This window comes from Hyperolius riggenbachi, chromosome 1, assembly GCF_040937935.1.
Source record: "Hyperolius riggenbachi isolate aHypRig1 chromosome 1, aHypRig1.pri, whole genome shotgun sequence".
Classification (NCBI taxonomy): domain Eukaryota; kingdom Metazoa; phylum Chordata; class Amphibia; order Anura; family Hyperoliidae; genus Hyperolius; species Hyperolius riggenbachi.
Genome location: NC_090646.1, coordinates 397,710,591 through 397,729,899, shown reverse-complemented (window position 1 = coordinate 397,729,899; position 19,309 = coordinate 397,710,591). Strand labels below are relative to the sequence as shown.

The following is a 19,309-nucleotide window of genomic DNA, read 5'->3' as shown; positions in this document are numbered from 1 at the left end:
AGTTGACCCTAATGATGTAGTATAGGAGGCGGGTCGACCGTCATAAAGTTTGCGTTTGTTCGCGAACGCGAACCACCGAAGTTCACGCAAATAAGTTCGCGGTCGAACCGCTCGGCCATCTCTAATTAAAATATAATGAGGGCAAGTTCTAGTTTGTAACATACATTTTCACTATATTTTTATATTAATTTTACATATTTTCAATTTTAAATTTTTTATTAACCATTTGAGGACCGCAGTGTTAAAACCCCCTAAAGACCAGGCCATTTCTAACTAAATTGGCCACTGCAGCTTTAAGGCCTCACTGCAGGGCTGTCCAACTCAGCACACAAGTGATTCCCCCCCCCCCTTTTCTCCCCACCAACAGAGCTTTCTGTTGTAGGGGTCTGATCGCACCCCTGGTGTTTATTTATTTATTTTTATAAATATTTATTACAATTTTTTTTTTAATACATTTGCCTATTTTTTTTTACACTACCCCCTCCCTCCCCCCGCCAGCCAATCAGCGTGATCAGCCTATGACAAACGATCACTTCCTGCACAACAGTGGGGACAGCCGTGTAACTGTCCTCGGATCCTTGAAAGACTTTAAGAACATACCGCTGGTACAAAAATAACTTTCTTTATTGGTAACATCATCAGGATAGGGAATCAGGAATAAAGATGATCACAGTTTTAGTAATATTGGTGGCTGAACATGGTAGAATGTGATCTTAGCAGTTTCAAGTGGTAGAAAGCGATTTCAAGCATAGAAAGCGGTAGAACTAGGGGCAAACATACAAAACAGTATTCAGTATAGATTCTAACATAACACCACTAACATTGTCATTAGCAGCATGAATCAGTATACATAAACCAAGATAGCTCACCTATTTTGGCCTCATAGGATCTTAAGGGCAGTTTCTCTGCTCTGTCTCTCTCATAAGCTCTGAAGATTCTGTCTGTAAGATGGCTGCTGGCATGTCTGGGTAGAAGATTCTAGAAGATCTCAGAGTGAGGCTGGGTTCTGATTGGACTAGAGTGTCAGGTGACTGGAGTACTCAGATTAACCCTGTAATGTCCTGTGCTTAGCTAGCTATTATAGCTGATGCTGCAGGCTGTTACTCGATACACAAATAAACTTTAACAGCAGGCTAACTTTTCTGCTTATCATACAACAGACCTATATAGGTGTATATATTGCTCTGTACAGAAAACTAGCATTAAATTTCTATCAACTTCTCTTATTTTAACAGTGACTATAGAGAACATATAGATTATGCTGTTCAGTTCTTAGATTGGCTTGGACGGGCAGCTACACTCCCACCAAATTACCTCTAATGTATGCTTTAATTGTTGAGTTGGGTTGCATAAATTAAGGGAATTTTACTTCTTCCTTCTTGCTAGGCATTTTGGAATGGCCTTTATTATTCTCGATAAGGACAACCAATTTTTGGATAGGATGTTCTAGTATGAGTGGAGTGGTGAGACGTTCTCCTTTCTTACTTAATTTGGAATCTCCCATCTGTAATTTCACTCTTCTCACCATTCCATCTTTGTCTTTCTGGACTTCAAGAACTTTAGCAATTCTCCATCGATTTCTGGGTATGTCCTCTTCTTTGACCATCACTATGTCGTTTATTTGAACATTTCTCCTAGGAGTATGCCAATTTTTGGTCCTTGGCTGTTGTGTTTAAGGCTTGAATGGCCTTCACTTCGGGATCACACATTGATAGCTCTAGGAAACCTTTCTTAGGTACTATTTTCCTTTCCCATAGGAACTTTGGGCCTGTGAACCAGTTTGAGTCCTTCATTTTTGAAACTTTAAGACCTCTTGAAGCATGATTAGCTGGGTTATTTTCTGACTCAATGTAGTACCACTGGTCTGGATTAGTAATTTCTCTAATTCTTTGAACTCTGTTCGCCACAAAGACATGAAATCTTCGAGCTTCATTATTTATGTAGCTTAGAACCACCTGTGAGTCTGTCCAAAAGTACTCTTCATCTATCTTAAACTCTAATTCATCTCTCAGGAACTTGCTCATTGAAGCAGAAACTGCAGCAGCTGCTAGTTCCAGTCTTGGTATTGTGAGAACATTGGTAGGTGCAACTCTGGTCTTGGCCATGACAAGGGCGCAATGTACCTTTTCATCTCTTATCACCCTGATGTAGGAACATTGGCCATAACCGTAAGTACTAGCATCTGAGAAGTGATGCAGTTCAATTCTGTCATACTTTCCAAAGTTGTAGGTATTCTGACCCCTTCAAGATCTGGAAAATCCTTAATCCAACTCTCCCACCTTGGCCTCAGTTCTTCTGTTATAGAGTCATCCCAACCTAGCTTCTGCCTGCACAGCTCTTGGAGTATTCCTTTTCCTCTGAGGATCACTGGGGCTAAGAATCCCAATGGATCATACACAGAAGCTACCATGGAGAGAATATTACGTCTTGTTGCTGGTTTCTCTTCAATTGAGACCTTAAAGAAGAACTCATCCTTTTCAACATCCCACCTCAGGCCAAGTGCATTCTGGACTGGAAGATCATCATAGTTGAGGTCTACATTTTCCATTGCTGATGCACATTCAGATTCGCAAATGGATTCCAACACTTCTCTGTTGTTTGAGATGAATTTGTGAAGGTGCAGATTTCCCTTTGCACACAACTCTTGGGTTTCTTTCACTAATTTGATTGCTGAGTCAGCAGATTCCAGGCTTATAAGTCCATCGTTGACATAAAAGTTTTTCTTAATGAAGTTTGCTGCAGATGGATAACTTCTTTCGTTTTGACTGGCAAGGTGTTTCATACCATAATTGGCACAACCTGGGGATGATGCTGCTCCAAACAGATGAACTTTCATGCGATATTCTACAGGCTCTGTATTAGTATTTCCATTCTCCCACCATAGGAACCTCAGGAAATCTCTATCTTCTTCTTTCACGTGAAACCTATGGAACATCTTTTCAATGTCACACATGACAGCAATAGGGTATTTCCGAAATCTACAGAGAACTCCAGACAGCATATTCGTGAGGTCTGGTCCCGTTAGCAGATAATCGTTCAATGCAACACCATCATACCTTGCTGAGCAGTCAAATACCACTCTGATCTTGTCTGGTTTCTTCGAGTGATAGACACCTTGATGTGGAATGTACCAAACTTTTCCCAGGTCTGGTTGATTGTCAGCTCTTTCTGCATCTCCGTCTTGGATGATGCCTTCCATAAACTTCAAATAATCGCTTTTGAATTTTGGCTCTCTTCCCAGCTTTCTCTCCAAACGTCTTAGTCTCAATAAGGCGAGATTCCTGTTGTCTAGAAGGTAAGGGCGTTTTCTGAAAGGTAAGGGCATCTCTAAATGTCCTTGTTGGTTTTGCTCAATGCCTCCTTCCAAGATGTGTAGGAATTTTATATCTTCTTGAGATATGCTCCTTTCCTTTGAGCTGGTGTCTGCAAAGTCAGACTCAAAAATCTTGATTACTGTAGCAGGACTTGGATTTAGTGACATCTTGACAGAGATGCGATGACATAATCCAGTTATTTGTGTTGAGCTTGCAGCCTGTTGTGACCCTCCAACAATGCTCCATCCTAAATCAGTTTTGATGGCATATGGTTCATCATCCCCTCCTGCGATTATTTGTCGTGGCATCAGTGCTTTAGAACAGTCATAACCTATCAGAAGCCCAACACCATACTCCTTCAGAGGGGGTATTTTATGAGAGATTACTGATAGGTGCTTCCACTTTTTAGCTGTTTCACAGGTAGGTATGTGTTCACGATCAAGGGGTATGAAGTCTCTTGTATAGACCGGAGGTAGATCTATTCTGACATCTGAGCAAAGTCCCTTGACTTTTAGTCCTGTGACTCTTTGACTATCTTCCAATGAGTCTTTTCCCATAATCGTTGAGAGCTTAAGTTTCACTGGCTCCATGGCTACTTGCAACTTCTGACAGACCTCTTGGTCAATAAAAGTGTTACTGCTTTGTGTGTCTAGTAGTGCATAAGCAAGTACCTCCTTACTTTCTGTACCCGGAGATGAGATACACACTGGGATGATCATTGAAGTATTCTTGCTCTCACTTTCAACCATACAGCAGGATAGTGTGGATACGCTTTCTCCCTCAATTGGAGTACTGGGTGTTGAAGCTTTATCCTTCTTTGGGTGCTCCTCATGTAATGGGGTTGGGTGACGTCCTTTACAAATGCCACAGGTGGCTCTTCTCTTACAGTCCTTGGCACTGTGTCCCTTTCGTAGGCACCCAAAACAGAGCTGGTTATCCAGTATGAATCTTTTCTTCTCCTCTACAGACCTTTCCTTCATTTGTTGACATTTGTAGATGGAGTGGTTCTCTCCACAGAACATGCATTGAAGAGGTGTGTGACTATCCGTCTGTACTTTCTCTCTGTTCTTCACATCAGTGACCTTAGGCTTACTCTCCTTGGTATTATTGCCTTTATCCACTGCATTGACTGCAAATGAAGTTGCCTTTGCACGCTTTACCTCTCTTGTTGGCTTTCCTTCCAAAGGTTTCAGAATGTGGAGGGATGACACTGGATTGCATGCTATGCGTGCTTCTGTATTGACAAACGAAGAGAACTCTTCAAAGCTGGGATACTCCTTGCCTTGGTCTAACTGTTTAGTTACATGACGATTCCATCTTGAGGTCACCCAGTCAGGTAGCTTAAGTAACATTTTCTGATTTTCTTCACAGTCATTCAGTACTTGCAAACCCTTTACGTGTGTAATGGCGTTGCTACATGCTTGCAGGAAGTCACCATACTCTCTAAGCTTAACATACTCTTTAGCGCCTATCTTTGGCCAACTGTTAAGTCTTTCTCTGAAGGCTCGCTGTACTACAAAGGGATGACCATACCTTGCATTCAGTTTTTCCCATGCTTCTTTGTAGGCTTCTTCATCTTTCCTGTAGAAGCTACCTTCAAGAGCACTCTTTGCTTCTCCACTAACATACTTCTGTAGGTAGAACAACTTGTCTGCTGAATTGGGGCAGCGACGTGCAATAAGTGCTTCAAAGCTTGTACTCCACTCTATGAACTTCAATGGGTCTCCTGAGAATACAGTGGGTTCAGGAGTTGGAAGTCTTGTAAGAACCATTGTCTCATGTATTGCTTGAGCAATAGCTGCAACATTTTCTTGGTCACTATGATGACTAGTGGGGATAGAATGACAGGAATCTGTTCTCTCACTGCACACGGATTTAGATTTCTTTCTATTTTCTTCAGTGAGGACAGAAGGACAGGGATCTGTTCTCTCATGTAGTGCTGCTCTGGATCTATCACAATTCTCCTTTATTTCCTCCTCAGCATATACCCTACGTTTAGCTTCCATGACCTCAATGTCTCTTTGGTTTTTCAACTTTTTTAATTGTAGACGTTGTGCATCAATTGCAGCTTCCATCTCAATCCCAGCTCTTTTAGCGGCAAGTTGTGCAGATGCTTCTACCCTTTTGGCTGAGGTACTTGTGCACTTAGATAAGTGGCTAGAATGCTTGCTAGAAGAGGTTACTCTTGAAACTGTTGATCCATATACAGACTTGGCATAATCCCTTTTATAAAGCTGTAGTAGCCTTGTCCTCTCTGTCTCTGCATCAAAGTCGGTTTCAATTGATCGTATTCTCATAAGCTCTAATAAATCTGCTGTTATTGCAGTGCAGGTGTCGATCTTCCTCTTAATGTCCTGGGAGGGTGCTGTGTGTGACCTTAGCTCATCATATATTGTCTTCATATCTAACTCATGCTTCTGTACAGCATCCATCATGTTGGATAATTCATCCTCTGCACACTCTAGTTTTAGCTTCATGCGAACCTCATTGGTGTGCGTCTTCCATTTTATGTACATTTGGTTGAATTTCCTTTCTCTTTGTGCAGCCTCTTGTTGCATATATTCTAGCATTTTTGGGGTAGGTCTTCTCTCACGAGATGACTGTCTCAACTGGCCTATCTGTTCTGAGACTGCCTGAGACTCCCTAAGCTCAACTTCTAAATTCTCTATCTTAGACAGGTACTCTTTTAGGTCACAATTTATCCTTTCTATCTCTTCAGGATTTGTCTCTGCCTCTAAGGTTTCCTTCAACTCTAATATCTTCTGCTGTAAGGAATATCTCTCACTATTTAACTCTTCACCCTCTAACAATGGCATTGAAATACTATAAACAGACATTTTGACCTGAAATAGTTAAATAGCAGTTAAACACAAAGGAATAATAACTTTGTTCAAATACACATAAAGTCCTTATAATGCAAATGTCTTTTGATGTGCCAAATTCAGCACATAATCATCAATAAGGAATAAACAGGAAACTCTGACCTTATTATGAAGAGCAGGATACAGTGACTTGACTGCTGATTTAATATTAGTGTCTTTTGAAACAGAAGTTAGGAATCACTCAGGATCAGTCTTTACAGATGTAGATGCAAGGTGAGGGACTTTGACTTGCTTGTAGTTGCTTACAGGATGCAGACTGTCTGTGTCTTTAATTGCAGAGATGCAGCAGTGAGGATTGTTGCACTGATTGTGTGCGGTTGCTCGAGGTGAATTGCAGAATGTGGTTGTTTCACTCTGTGTGGTGGTGTGCCTGTCGATATGTGCACTCTCACTGTGGCAATGTTGTGACTCTGAAGGCCGCAGGAAAGGCATACATCTACTTGGGTGCAATACTTGGCTCTATTTCTGCTTCTACTGTGGTGTTTTGTGAACTCTGTGGCCACAGGGAAGGCAGGTTAGCTTTAAAGTGCTTTCTGACCTTTTGTGCGCTGTCACTTTAAGGGCTTTGCAATTACACTCTGAGGCACACTTGGTATGGCTTCTACTCTAGCTCTGATGAGGTGCGTCTTCTCGCCTCCTCAGAGGGTAATAGTTCTACTGTAACTGTCCTCGGATCCTTGAAAGACTTTAAGAACATACCGCTGGTACAAAAATAACTTTCTTTATTGGTAACATCATCAGGATAGGGAATCAGGAATAAAGATGATCACAGTTTTAGTAATATTGGTGGCTGAACATGGTAGAATGTGATCTTAGCAGTTTCAAGTGGTAGAAAGCGATTTCAAGCATAGAAAGCGGTAGAACTAGGGGCAAACATACAAAACAGTATTCAGTATAGATTCTAACATAACACCACTAACATTGTCATTAGCAGCATGAATCAGTATACATAAACCAAGATAGCTCACCTATTTTGGCCTCATAGGATCTTAAGGGCAGTTTCTCTGCTCTGTCTCTCTCATAAGCTCTGAAGATTCTGTCTGTAAGATGGCTGCTGGCATGTCTGGGTAGAAGATTCTAGAAGATCTCAGAGTGAGGCTGGGTTCTGATTGGACTAGAGTGTCAGGTGACTGGAGTACTCAGATTAACCCTGTAATGTCCTGTGCTTAGCTACAGTGGCGTAGCTAAGGAGTTGTGGGCCCCGATGCAAGTCTTACAATGGGGCCCCCCCAAGAACTCTATACATAACAATTGATACGGCGCACCAAAACTTGCCAATGGCAACTACAGTGTCAGAGGTGCAAGAAGGGAATGGGGAGTAGTATGTTAATGATTACCACTATTCAAAGTATCTATAGAAGTGATTATTATGAGCACAGGACCAATAGAGAGCTAATACTGCAGTTGTTGGAGGACCCTTTGGGGCCCCTCTGGCCCAAGGGCCCCGATGCGGTCGCTACCTCTGCACCCCCTATTGCTACGCCCCTGCTTAGCTAGCTATTATAGCTGATGCTGCAGGCTGTTACTCGATAAACAAATAAACTTTAACAGCAGGCTAACTTTTCTGCTTATCATACAACAGACCTATATAGGTGTATATATTGCTCTGTACAGAAAACTAGCATTAAATTTCTATCAACTTCTCTTATTTTAACAGTGACTATAGAGAACATATAGATTATGCTGTTCAGTTCTTAGATTGGCTTGGACGGGCAGCTACAAGCCGTGTCACACGGCTGTCCCCAGTACAGCGCTGCCTTACATCACAGCTCTGTACAGCAAAAAAAGCGATCGCCACTGGGAGACTGAAGGCGGAGCTGAGCTCCGCCATCAGAGCAGGGATGTGCACGCATCGGTTTGCGCAATCGCCTGCAAACAACGCCCCAAAGACCTTACGCCCATTGGCGTGACGCGGTTGGCAAGAAGTTAAAGTGCACTTTGATTCAAATGCTGTATTTGTGGGTGCTCACAGCAAGGCTTTTCAATATCAGGAAACATTTTTAGTCATGCTGGAGTGCAAACAGCAATAAAGAATTGTGAGGGGAGGGAGTGTGGGCATCCCCAACCAACCATAGAGCCCAGAGACGGATAAATGTATCGCTTTGCTGACGCAGTTCAGAGTCATGGGAGCATGATGAAATCGATAGGGCGGTGCTGCAGACGGCATCTCTCACTAGCAAATGGATGGTGGAAGGTCAGCGCGGGGGATACCAGCAGGAATCTAGGAAGCCACACGGTCAGCCTGGGAGACCGAGCGGGGGAGAAAAAAACTCTATGCCCAAATCTGGAATAAATACTTTTATTGTTCAAGCAATGTTGCACTATGAGATATATTTTTTCATTCGAGGACAATACTAAGTGAACACACCACGGGATCTCTCACTGATACATGGTGACTGCAGCAGAAGTGGAGCTAAAGCTATAGGCGAGGGGAGCCTCTAAATGCACATAAGACCATTGTTATTGGTGGCCCACCTGACTCGGCGAGTTGCTCTAGATTAGGTGTTGGTGGTGGGAGCTGAGCGGATCGTTCAGACACAGCCTCATCAGTCCGCCGACAGTGCGTACACACGCACTACCTTCGGCTGAACGTCCGCCCAGCGGGAGTGTGCGGCGGACCCGGCGTTGCCGCCGTTAGTGCATGTGTACGCACCTTTAGAGATTGCAGCGCTGGTCAAGTTGTTTTAATGTTAATCACTGACTTGGCTAACAGTGGCTTCAGCCAATATACTATTACTGGGCAGCAGAGTCTCCTTGTTGCTATTATTATTTATTAGATTTATATAGCGCCAACATATTACGCTGCGCTGTACAATAAATAGGGTTACAGACAATGATAACAGGGGTGACAGAACAATACAGGTAATAGACAATAGATACAACAATGCAGGTAATAGCAAAAAGATACACAACACAATGCAGACAGAAGTACAATGCCAGATCATAAACTGGAGTGGTAGTGCTATTAGCAGAAAGCAGTAAGCATAGTGTTAGTTCATAGTTTTAGAAGACTTAGGAACACATGCATTTTTTAAGCAGATAGTAGGTAGCAAGCCCTGGTAGCCAATGGAGGGGGCACTCAAAATGAGGCAATTCCACCAATATATATTCAATATGAACAGAACTCAGCAACTTCCTGGGGTTGGGTTTCAGCACAGTGGATAAGCCTGAAGGCTATTTTGTCACCACCACCCGACTGGAGCTCCAGCGTCACAGATGTCACCCACATTTCTGTTGCATTCTGTATTTCAAGCCTATTATTATTATTATTTAGTATTTATATAGCGCCGACATATTACGCAGCGCTGTACAGTGTATATATATATTGTCTTGTCACTAACTGTCCCTCAAAGGAGCTCACAATCTAATCCCTACCATTGCCATATGTCTATATTATGTAGTGTAAGTACTGTAGTCTAGGGCCAATTTTTAGGGGGAGCCAATTAACGTATCCGTATGTTTTTGGAATGTGGGAGGAAACCGGAGTGCCCGGAGGAAACCCACGCAGACACGGAGAGAACATACAAACTCTTTGCAGATAGTGCCCTGACTGGGATACGAACCAGGGACCCAGCGCTGCAAGGTGAGAGAGCTAACCACTACACCACCGTGCTGCCCTAGTCCTGAGTGCTAGCCTCCTGGGTGCAGGTAAGCCACACATGTCACTGGTGAGCTGTTCAAAGATGCCCGTGATTAATCCGTATCTAAAAACAGACACCCAGCAGGCATTGGCAGAGCCACGGAGGTCAGACATGCCATCATGTTCAAGCTCCGTCCAGGCAGCAGGACACCTAGTTCCTGTAGCCAAAGTGCTGGAGAAACAAGACAAGACAAATAAGTTATAGTGCGCTTTTCTCCTGGCGGACCCACATTGCTTCAGCTGCAGCCACTAGGGCACACTCAGTAGGCAGCAGCAGTGCTAGGGAGTCTCACCCAAGGACTCCTTACTGAATAGGTGCTGGTTACTAAACAGGAAGAGCAGAGATTAAAACCCTGATCTCCTATGTCAGAGGCAGAACCATTAACCAGTACACTATCCAGCCACCACCTGGTGGTTAAAGAGGTTCGTGGTTAACAAAAACAACCTCAAAATTCCTTAACTGAAAGCAGAGCATTACTTTCTTAAAACTAATGTTATTTACACGGCATTGCTTAGAGCATGTCTAAAATAAGGCATTAATGAATGCAGAGGGAAAAAGCTATTTGAATCGATATCCATAATTATTTTAAGCCAAGTCTGCAGGCATATTTTTTTATCGCATAGCTGAATGCAGAATTCTATAAAAAAAAAAACCTTATATGGAACAAATGGCTATTTTGCCATTTTAATGCATGTAAGAAACATCTAAAGTTATAAGGTATTTTAATACTGGAAAGAAGGATTTTTCAAAAATGATAGCTCCTGCTGATTGTACTTTGATTTTCAGGCTATTTTGAAAAGCCTTCATTATAATTAAATGAATACAAAATGCCTGCTCTGTTTTTTTCTGCCCTAATTTGCATAATTTGCTCTGTAGGGATAATACTTAGTATTCACATAAATACTATGATAAATGACAATGGTGATGCCAAGTATTTTTTCTCTTACAGGCAAAATCCAAAACACTTATAATTAGCATGAAGTCTGTAAGCTAGAAGACCATCACAATTTAACAGAATAGGGGATGGAAAGGAAGCTACAAGTCTGAGAAAAGTGGTGCCACAAATATTGATTTGACCTTTTTAGAGATTAAGCAAAGTTCTTGTATAACATTGCCAGTTACTGTTTTCTGTCTGATCTTATTATGCAGAGATGAGATTGTCAGTTATACTTATTCTAAAAAAAACCCCAAACAATTTAATGTTTAGTGAAAGATATATTTTAAGCTTCTTTTTTACATAACATTAAAAGGATTGATCTTTAAGAATGGCGCTCAACACTTGCCAGTACTTAACAGCATGAATGTAATCAGATTGCAAGAGGAAAAGTCACTCTCTCCAGAAAAGTCCAAGCACCAGTGTCCCCAGGCAGTAACTAAATTTGCAGCTGTCACACTCCTCTGCTTTATATCAAAGCTGACATGCAGTTGCAATATTGGCAGGTATCGCTCTCACCGGATAGTTGGGCTGATTATTTACAGTCAGCATCTAGCGCCTTGATATAACAGTGTAATCCCACACGATCAGCCTCTTCCTCCTGTTATTGTCTCAGAGACAGGGAACAGCAAATAGCGTAATACTGTATGGAGACCTGAAATCATTAGCCCTCCACCAGTAATAATAGCACCCCTCCGTGCCAGAACCTTAACAGAAGCACCACCACTCTGTGTATCCAAGAGTAATAAAATTCAAGGCTCACCAGATGCCGTGGCCGACCATGACAGTCCAGCAAATCCCGTTTTTCATCAAACTTCCTAAGCTCAACCAACAACCTTCTCCCTTTATGAACTCAGACAAAGAGTATCATAGCATAACTCCGTTTAATTAAAAAGTAATAAAAGATAGTAGTGCACTCACATTTAGAACTTAAAACATGCGCATGTAAATAAAAAGCAGTATCCGGACGTCCTCACCACCGCCGTGCTAGCGTCTCTCCACTCACCACGAGGTGATGCATTGGTTTTCTTGTGCAATTTACCAGTGTAAAACAGCTAGATAATTGTGGATAAAGAAGAGCAATTGTTTAAATGGAATCTGAGGTGAAATACATATTTATTTCCTTTTACACTATGCACATTGCCTGGCTGTGCTGCTGACCCACTGCCTCTAATAATATTACACCTAGACCCTAAACAAGCATGCAGATCAGATGCTTCTGACAGGATTCGCTGCATGCTTGTTTCAGGTGTGTGATTCAGACACTGCTGACTGTGTGCAGCAGGATTTTGTGTACTGCGCCCAGCCCCCAACCTCTCTAGCCCTCTCCAAGTGCTGTGTACTGTAATGATGCTGGAGGAGTTTTGCAGAGCCAGTTCTGCTCCATCAGAGGAGAACAGAGCGAGTGTAATAAGCTGAGGCTGGGAGCACACTTGTCTGTCGGTTTTCTGTATGTGTTTTCTACACACCATGTTTGTCCGTATGAGTGATAACATGCACGTTTTATCACAGAAGCTAATGTAATTGATAGAGAAAGTGCCTCAGTGCTTCATTGCTGTCTGTTTTTATCTGTATGGGGAAAACACATTCAAGTGTGCACCAGACAATTAAATTACATTGGTTCTCTGTTTACCTGGGCAGAAAGCGATGGAGGGGGCCCCATCCAAAGTTTATCAGGGGGGCTCAGTGATTTCTAGTTACACCACTGGCTCTCTCACCTCGTGTTCCTTTTAACTTCTGAAAATCTCTGGTGAATTGTCAGATCTTCCTTATGAGTAAACAGATGATCTATGATGCATGACATTATTGATCTTATTCTGAAATGATTCACAGTTCTGGCCCCAGAATAGGTTACAAGCATATGTGCATAATTCACAGATAATACATTTGTGTAAGGAAATAAAAGAGTGTATGTTGGGCCTAGTAACACAGATGTGGGAAGAGCGAAGACAGTAGTACAATGAAAACTGCAAAACTGCCAAGATGAATACTATGTGTGTGTGTGTGTGTGTGTGTGTGTGTGTGTGTGTGTGTGTGCGCGTGCGTGTGTGTGTGCGTGTGTGTGCGCGTGTGCGTGCGTGTGTGTGCGCGCGTGTGTGCGTGTGTGTGTGTGTGCGTGTGTGTAAGCAGCTTTGCCAATGAGCTTATAGACCTGAAGACAACAGTGAGGTCAAACCGGTTGGGTGGAACATGGGCAGCTAACTATATGACGTTTTAAATTTGAATGAGGACTGTTTATTTACCTGTCAATAGGGTCTGCAATGTGAGTTGAGTTTTTAAGCTTTTCAGCCGGTATACACTTATATACAGTATTTCTGTTGCTGAGATGAAAAATATAATTTTACTGCTTGCCTGAGCCTCTTGAGATGTGGTAGTGGCAGATCACTATTGTACATGTGGTTGATATAGGAAGCCAATATATGGAATTCTTAACAGAGAAGCTTCTCTGCATAGAAAGGACTGCCCATAATTGCTGTCGGAGGATAACTGAAAATCGATGTGCAGGAGTATTGTTTTTTGAAAACAAATATTGCTGAAGCTGTTTCCATTATAAACTTACTAGCTGATGGTCCAGCGTTGCCTACCAATAACAGTGTAGGAATGCCTGCAGTTTACATTTTCCAAGTGAAATTTGTATTTGTCTCCGCCCACTGATCACCCAGCATTGCCCGAGTATGTATTTGGCTGTTGTTGGCTGCGCTCACTTTTTATAATCCTAACAAACAAGGGGCCATATGCAAATCACTTTTTCGCCCTAGTTTTCTCCTAGGTTATATTTTAAACTTGTCAAGAAAATGCATTTTAAACCCCCAGAAAGCAAGAAAAAGCTCAGAACTATTTTGATAGTACTTTATCTACTGTTTGGGACTTTTTCAATTGCAAAGTGCTGAAAAGCTATTTTAAAGTGAAAATGAAAAATTATCTCCTAGGAGAAAACTCCTAGGAGCCTTGCGGTGTTTGGCATCAATAATTTGCATTGAAATGAAACAAATCTGTTTGGCTGTTGCTCCACCCCCTGAATTTGTACCCCAGTCACCCAATGACCAACTGTACCAGGCTTGAGGCTTGTGCCATTAATAGTGCAAGAATGACAGCAATTAAATATTCCCCTTGAAAATCAATAGGTGACTTTTGATTGGCTTTTGTAGGCTCCACCCACTTTTCTGAATATTAATCCCAGTCACCCAATGACCAAATGTGCAAAGTTTGAGAACCCTTCCATTAACAGTGTAAGAATGGCTGCAGTTTATATTTTCCCAGTGAAATTTGTATTTGTCTCCACCCACATTTTGATTATGGGGATAAAAAGTATCCTATATGTTATTCCAGGTAATGTACTATGTGTGTGCCAAATTTCATTCAAATCCGTTCAGCCATTGTTGCATGATTGAGTAACAAACATCCAAACACCCAAACAGCCAAACGTACGCATTTATAATATTAGTGAGATAAATTAGCAAATCCCTTTATAGTATAATTTAAAAGTTATGCATACGTACAGTGAAAAAATATGAAAAATAAATACACAATCAAGTGGTAATAAAACAAATGTTTAACATGTGATTTTTTTTTTTGTCTTGTCGCTGTATCAGGCCCCATAACATCTTTTATCTGTTCATAGAGGCTCAATTCTGGTGGTTTCACTGTAAGTTGAGAGAAAAAATGGCCTACAGTACAAGAGGTACAGTGAAACCATAAGAGCTCTCTAGAGTTGAGACCTGACATTCAAAGACAAACTCTTGCTTCCTGTCTTTTTTCACTAGATTTTGCATATCTAAATCTGCTTCAGATTGTTGTCCTGCTACATGCTGAAATTACCAAACCAAAGCAATGGCATTGCCAGGGGCGTCGCTAGCCCTATTTTGGGGGGGGCACGTGCCCCCAATCTGTCCTGGGGTGCCACGGATCTCCGCCCGGCAGCCCCCTCTGTCAGCGGCTCCCTCCAGCCGCCGTCGCGTCACTCAGACCTCAGGATCAGGCGGCGAGCCGGCGACCAATCGTGCGGGCGCTAGGACCCAGCGCCCGCACTGATATGCGGAAGTGACATCACTTTCACATATCGAGCGGGTGCGTCCGGCGCCCGCTGGTACTGGTCGGGTCGCCGCTGATCATGAGGTCTGCTGCGAGGTAAGGGGGGGAGCGGCGGCGGCGGCTAGAGGGGGGCCTCCCTGTCACTCACTCACTCCCTAAAGGGCCTCCCTGTCACTCACTCACTTCCTAAAGGGGCTCCCTGGCACTCACTCACTCCCTAAAGGGGCTCCCTGGCACTCACTCACTCCCTAAAGGGGCTCCCTGGCACTCACTCACTACCTAAAGGGGCTCCCTGGCACTCACTCACTACCTAAAGGGGCTCCCTGGCACTCACTCACTCCCTAAAGGGGCTCCCTGGCACTCACTCACTACCTAAAGGGGCTCCCTGGCACTCACTACCTAAAGGGGCTCCCTGTCACTCACTTACTACCTAAAGGGCCTCCCTGTCACTCACTCACTTCCTAAAGGGGCTCCCTGGCACTCACTCACTCCCTAAAGGGGCTCCCTGGCACTTACTCACTGCCTAAAGGGCCTCACTGTCACTCACTCACTACCTAAAGTGCCTCCCTGTCACTCACTCCCTAAAGGGCCTCCCTGTCACTCACTCACTCACTCACTCACTCACTCACTCACTCCCTAAAGGGGCTCCCTGTCACTCACTCACTCCCTAAAGGGGCTCCCTGGCACTCACTCCCTAAAGGGCCTCCCTGTCACTCACTCACTCCCTAAAGGGGCTCCCTGTCACTCACTCACTCCCTAAAGGGGCTCCCTGGCACTCACTCCCTAAAGGGCCTCCCTGTCACTCACTCACTCCCTAAAGGGGCTCCCTGTCACTCACTCACTCCCTAAAGGGGCTCCCTGTCACTCACTCACTCACTCCCTAAAGAGGCTCCCTGTCACTCACTCACTCCCTAAAGGGGCTCCCTGGCACTCACTCACTCCCTAAAGGGGCTCCCTGGCACTCACTCACTCCCTAAAGGGGCTCCCTGGCACTCACTCACTGCCTAAAGGGGCTCCCTGGCACTCACTCACTCCCTAAAGGGGCTCCCTGGCTCTCACTCACTGCCTAAAGGGGCTTCCTGTCACTCACTCACTGCCTAAAGGGGCTCCCTGTCACTCACTCACTGCCTAAAGGGGCTCCCTGTCACTCACTCACTACCTAAAGGGGCTCCCTGTCACTCACTCCCTAAAGAGGCTCCCTGTCACTTACTCACTCCCTAAAGGGGCTCCCTGTCACTCACTCACTGCCTAAAGGGGCTCCCTGTCACTCACTCCCTAAAGGGGCTCCCTGTCACTCCCTAAAGGGGCTCCCTGGCACTCACTCACTGCCTAAAGGGGCTCCCTGGCACTCACTCACTGCCTAAAGGGGCTCCCTGGCACTCACTCACTGCCTAAAGGGGCTCCCTGGCACTCACTCACTCCCTAAAGGGGCTCCCTGGCACTCACTCACTGCCTAAAGGGGCTCCCTGTCACTCACTCACTACCTAAAGGGGCTCCCTGGCACTCACTCACTGCCTAAAGGGGCTCCCTGTCACTCACTCACTGCCTAAAGGGCCTCACTGTCACTCACTCACTACCTAAAGTGCCTCCCTGTCACTCACTCCCTAAAGGGCCTCCCTGTCACTCACTCACTCACTCACTCCCTAAAGGGGCTCCCTGTCACTCACTCACTCCCTAAAGGGGCTCCCTGTCACTCACTCCCTAAAGGGCCTCCCTGTCACTCACTCACTCCCTAAAGGGGCTCCCTGTCACTCACTCACTCCCTAAAGGGGCTCCCTGTCACTCACTCACTCACTCCCTAAAGAGGCTCCCTGTCACTCACTCACTCCCTAAAGGGGCTCCCTGGCACTCACTCACTCCCTAAAGGGGCTCCCTGGCACTCACTCACTCCCTAAAGGGGCTCCCTGGCACTCACTCACTGCCTAAAGGGGCTCCCTGGCACTCACTCACTCCCTAAAGGGGCTCCCTGGCACTCACTCACTGCCTAAAGGGGCTTCCTGTCACTCACTCACTGCCTAAAGGGGCTCCCTGTCACTCACTCACTGCCTAAAGGGGCTCCCTGTCACTCACTCACTACCTAAAGGGGCTCCCTGTCACTCACTCCCTAAAGAGGCTCCCTGTCACTTACTCACTCCCTAAAGGGGCTCCCTGTCACTCACTCACTGCCTAAAGGGGCTCCCTGGCACTCACTCACTGCCTAAAGGGGCTCCCTGGCACTCACTCACTGCCTAAAGGGGCTCCCTGGCACTCACTCACTCCCTAAAGGGGCTCCCTGGCACTCACTCACTGCCTAAAGGGGCTCCCTGTCACTCACTCACTACCTAAAGGGGCTCCCTGGCACTCACTCACTGCCTAAAGGGGCTCCCTGTCACTCACTCACTGCCTAAAGGGGCTCCCTGTCACTCACTCACTGCCTAAAGGGCTCCCTGTCACTCACTCACTGCCTGAAGGGGCTCCCTGGCACTCACTCACTGCCTGAAGGGCCTCCCTGTCACTCACTCACTGCCTGAAGGGCCTCCCTGTCACTCACTCACTGCCTGAAGGGGCTCCCTGGCACTCACTCACTGCCTGAAGGGGCTCCCTGGCACTCACTCACTGCCTGAAGGGGCTCCCTGGCACTCACTCACTACCTAAAGAGGCTCCCTGTCACTCACTATCGGGGTCCCTGTCACTCACTACCTAACTGGAGGCGCCTGTCACTCACTAGCTAACCTGGGGGTCCCTGTCACTCACTACCTAACTTGGGGGGCTACCATATTAAGGGGGCATTCTGCCTATTTATGTGAAATGCTGTCTATTTATGTGCCTCATGACTGCTGAATTTGTCTTGTTGGGAGCCTTATGATTTGTTGGGGGCCTCAAGATTGCTGAATTTTTCTTGTTGGGGGCCTCATGATTTGTTGGGGGCCTTATGATTGCTGAATTTGTCTTGTTGGGGGCCTCATGATTTGTTGGAGGCCTCATGATTGCTGAATTTGTCTGGTTGGGGGCCTCATGATTTGTTGGGGGCCTCATGATTGCTGAATTTGTCTTGTTGGGGGTCACATGATTGCTAACTGCGAGACTATGGGAAAAGCTGAATCCTTATCATATGAGACAATAGCATTAAACCTACTTTTTAGCTTTTTAAAACAGAAAATAAAACTGGGAGGTTCTAAAAAATTGAATACATTTTTCAGGAGTAGGATGGATGAAATTGTTTATCTTCACAGTTTATTTTCAACTTGGATTTTCCATAATGTTCATGTATGAGTTAAAACGTTTGTACAGTATTTAGTTTAAATTACTGTTGCCACTTTACGATAGATAAGTGAATTTTGGGTTGCAGTTTGGGCACTCGGCCTCCAAAAGGTTTGCCACCACTGTCATAATCTAATGTCCCACCATTGCTAGGTTCATGTAAATTTGTCTCCACCCGTTACCACACCTATATTCTGGTCCATGGCCCACCCATTTTTCGGTGCGGCGCGATAAGCACGCCGCACAACGTGATCCTCATATTTTTGGCATGCTAGCTGCAGTGTGCTGAATTCTGCTGCCTACAGTATGTACAGTATACGCTGTTCTCTAGTGCCTGCACTGTGTGCTGATTTACCTCCAGTGTGTACAGTGTAAAGTGTTACTCTGTGCCTTTACTGATTGTAAACCAGCTATATTGTATGCTGATCCCTGCTACTTTCAGTATGTACAGTATTAGCTGTAAAGCTTGGTACACACATACAATTTTGATTAGCCAATTTTAGCTCTGATCATAAAATTCATTGTCTGTTGGCCCACTTCCTGCACTGGGGTGGTAAAATTGGGGGTCAGTGATTGACCAATCAAAATTGTATGTGCGTATACATCTTTGATCTATGCCTATACTGATTGTAAATTATCCAAATAAAGGACAGGGGGCTCCATCCAATATTTCGATGGGCAGGCCCGTTATCTGTAGCTTACACCGCTGCTAAGTTCATGTACATTTGGCCCCACCCATGGCCACGCCCACTCACCTCATGGCCATGCACATTTTTTGCCTCCCCGCCTGGTGCCCACAGGTGCCCCCAATCTCCAAGGACCCTAGAAACGCCCCTGGGCATTGTTGTAGCATTTAAAAATAGAGTGGTACCCTTCTGGCTCGTTACTGCTAGTACCAGGTGTAAACCTTCCACCTTAACAAACACAAAGCAGTCCTGTTTAATAATGAGGCTGAATCACATTTTTTTCTTATGAAATATCTATCCTTATCTCATGATTTAGGTCCCTTTTTCTGTCTTATTTCATGAATAGGTGAATATGTCCTTGTTTTTCACCTTATATAAAACCTTTTACGTATTCAACAAAAAAGTATTACAAATAATTAGATATGAGTAATATCTGAGACAAGTTATCCAGAAGCAACATGTTTTGACTTTTTTTTGTCTGGATTGCACTGAAAAGAAATAGTTGGAGGGAAAAATATATATGGAGGGATAATTCAAGTTATAGATTTTGTAAATCAACCAGTTTTTCCATTGCTTTGCT

The 19,309-nt window shown here is 44.5% G+C and overlaps 2 long non-coding RNA genes across 2 annotated transcripts; both read right to left on the bottom strand.

Moving 5' to 3' along the window:
• Positions 1 to 606: 606 nt before the first annotated feature.
• LOC137552215 (uncharacterized) lies at positions 607 to 948 on the bottom strand. The gene is made up of 2 exons (XR_011027112.1): positions 870 to 948; positions 607 to 764 (listed from the first exon to the last, which is right to left on the bottom strand). It is a non-coding gene; the product is annotated as an uncharacterized lncRNA (long non-coding RNA).
• A 5,953-nt stretch (positions 949 to 6,901) lies between these two features.
• On the bottom strand, positions 6,902 to 7,243 carry LOC137552204 (uncharacterized). The gene is made up of 2 exons (XR_011027110.1): positions 7,165 to 7,243; positions 6,902 to 7,059 (listed from the first exon to the last, which is right to left on the bottom strand). It is a non-coding gene; the product is annotated as an uncharacterized lncRNA (long non-coding RNA).
• Positions 7,244 to 19,309: the final 12,066 nt, after the last annotated feature.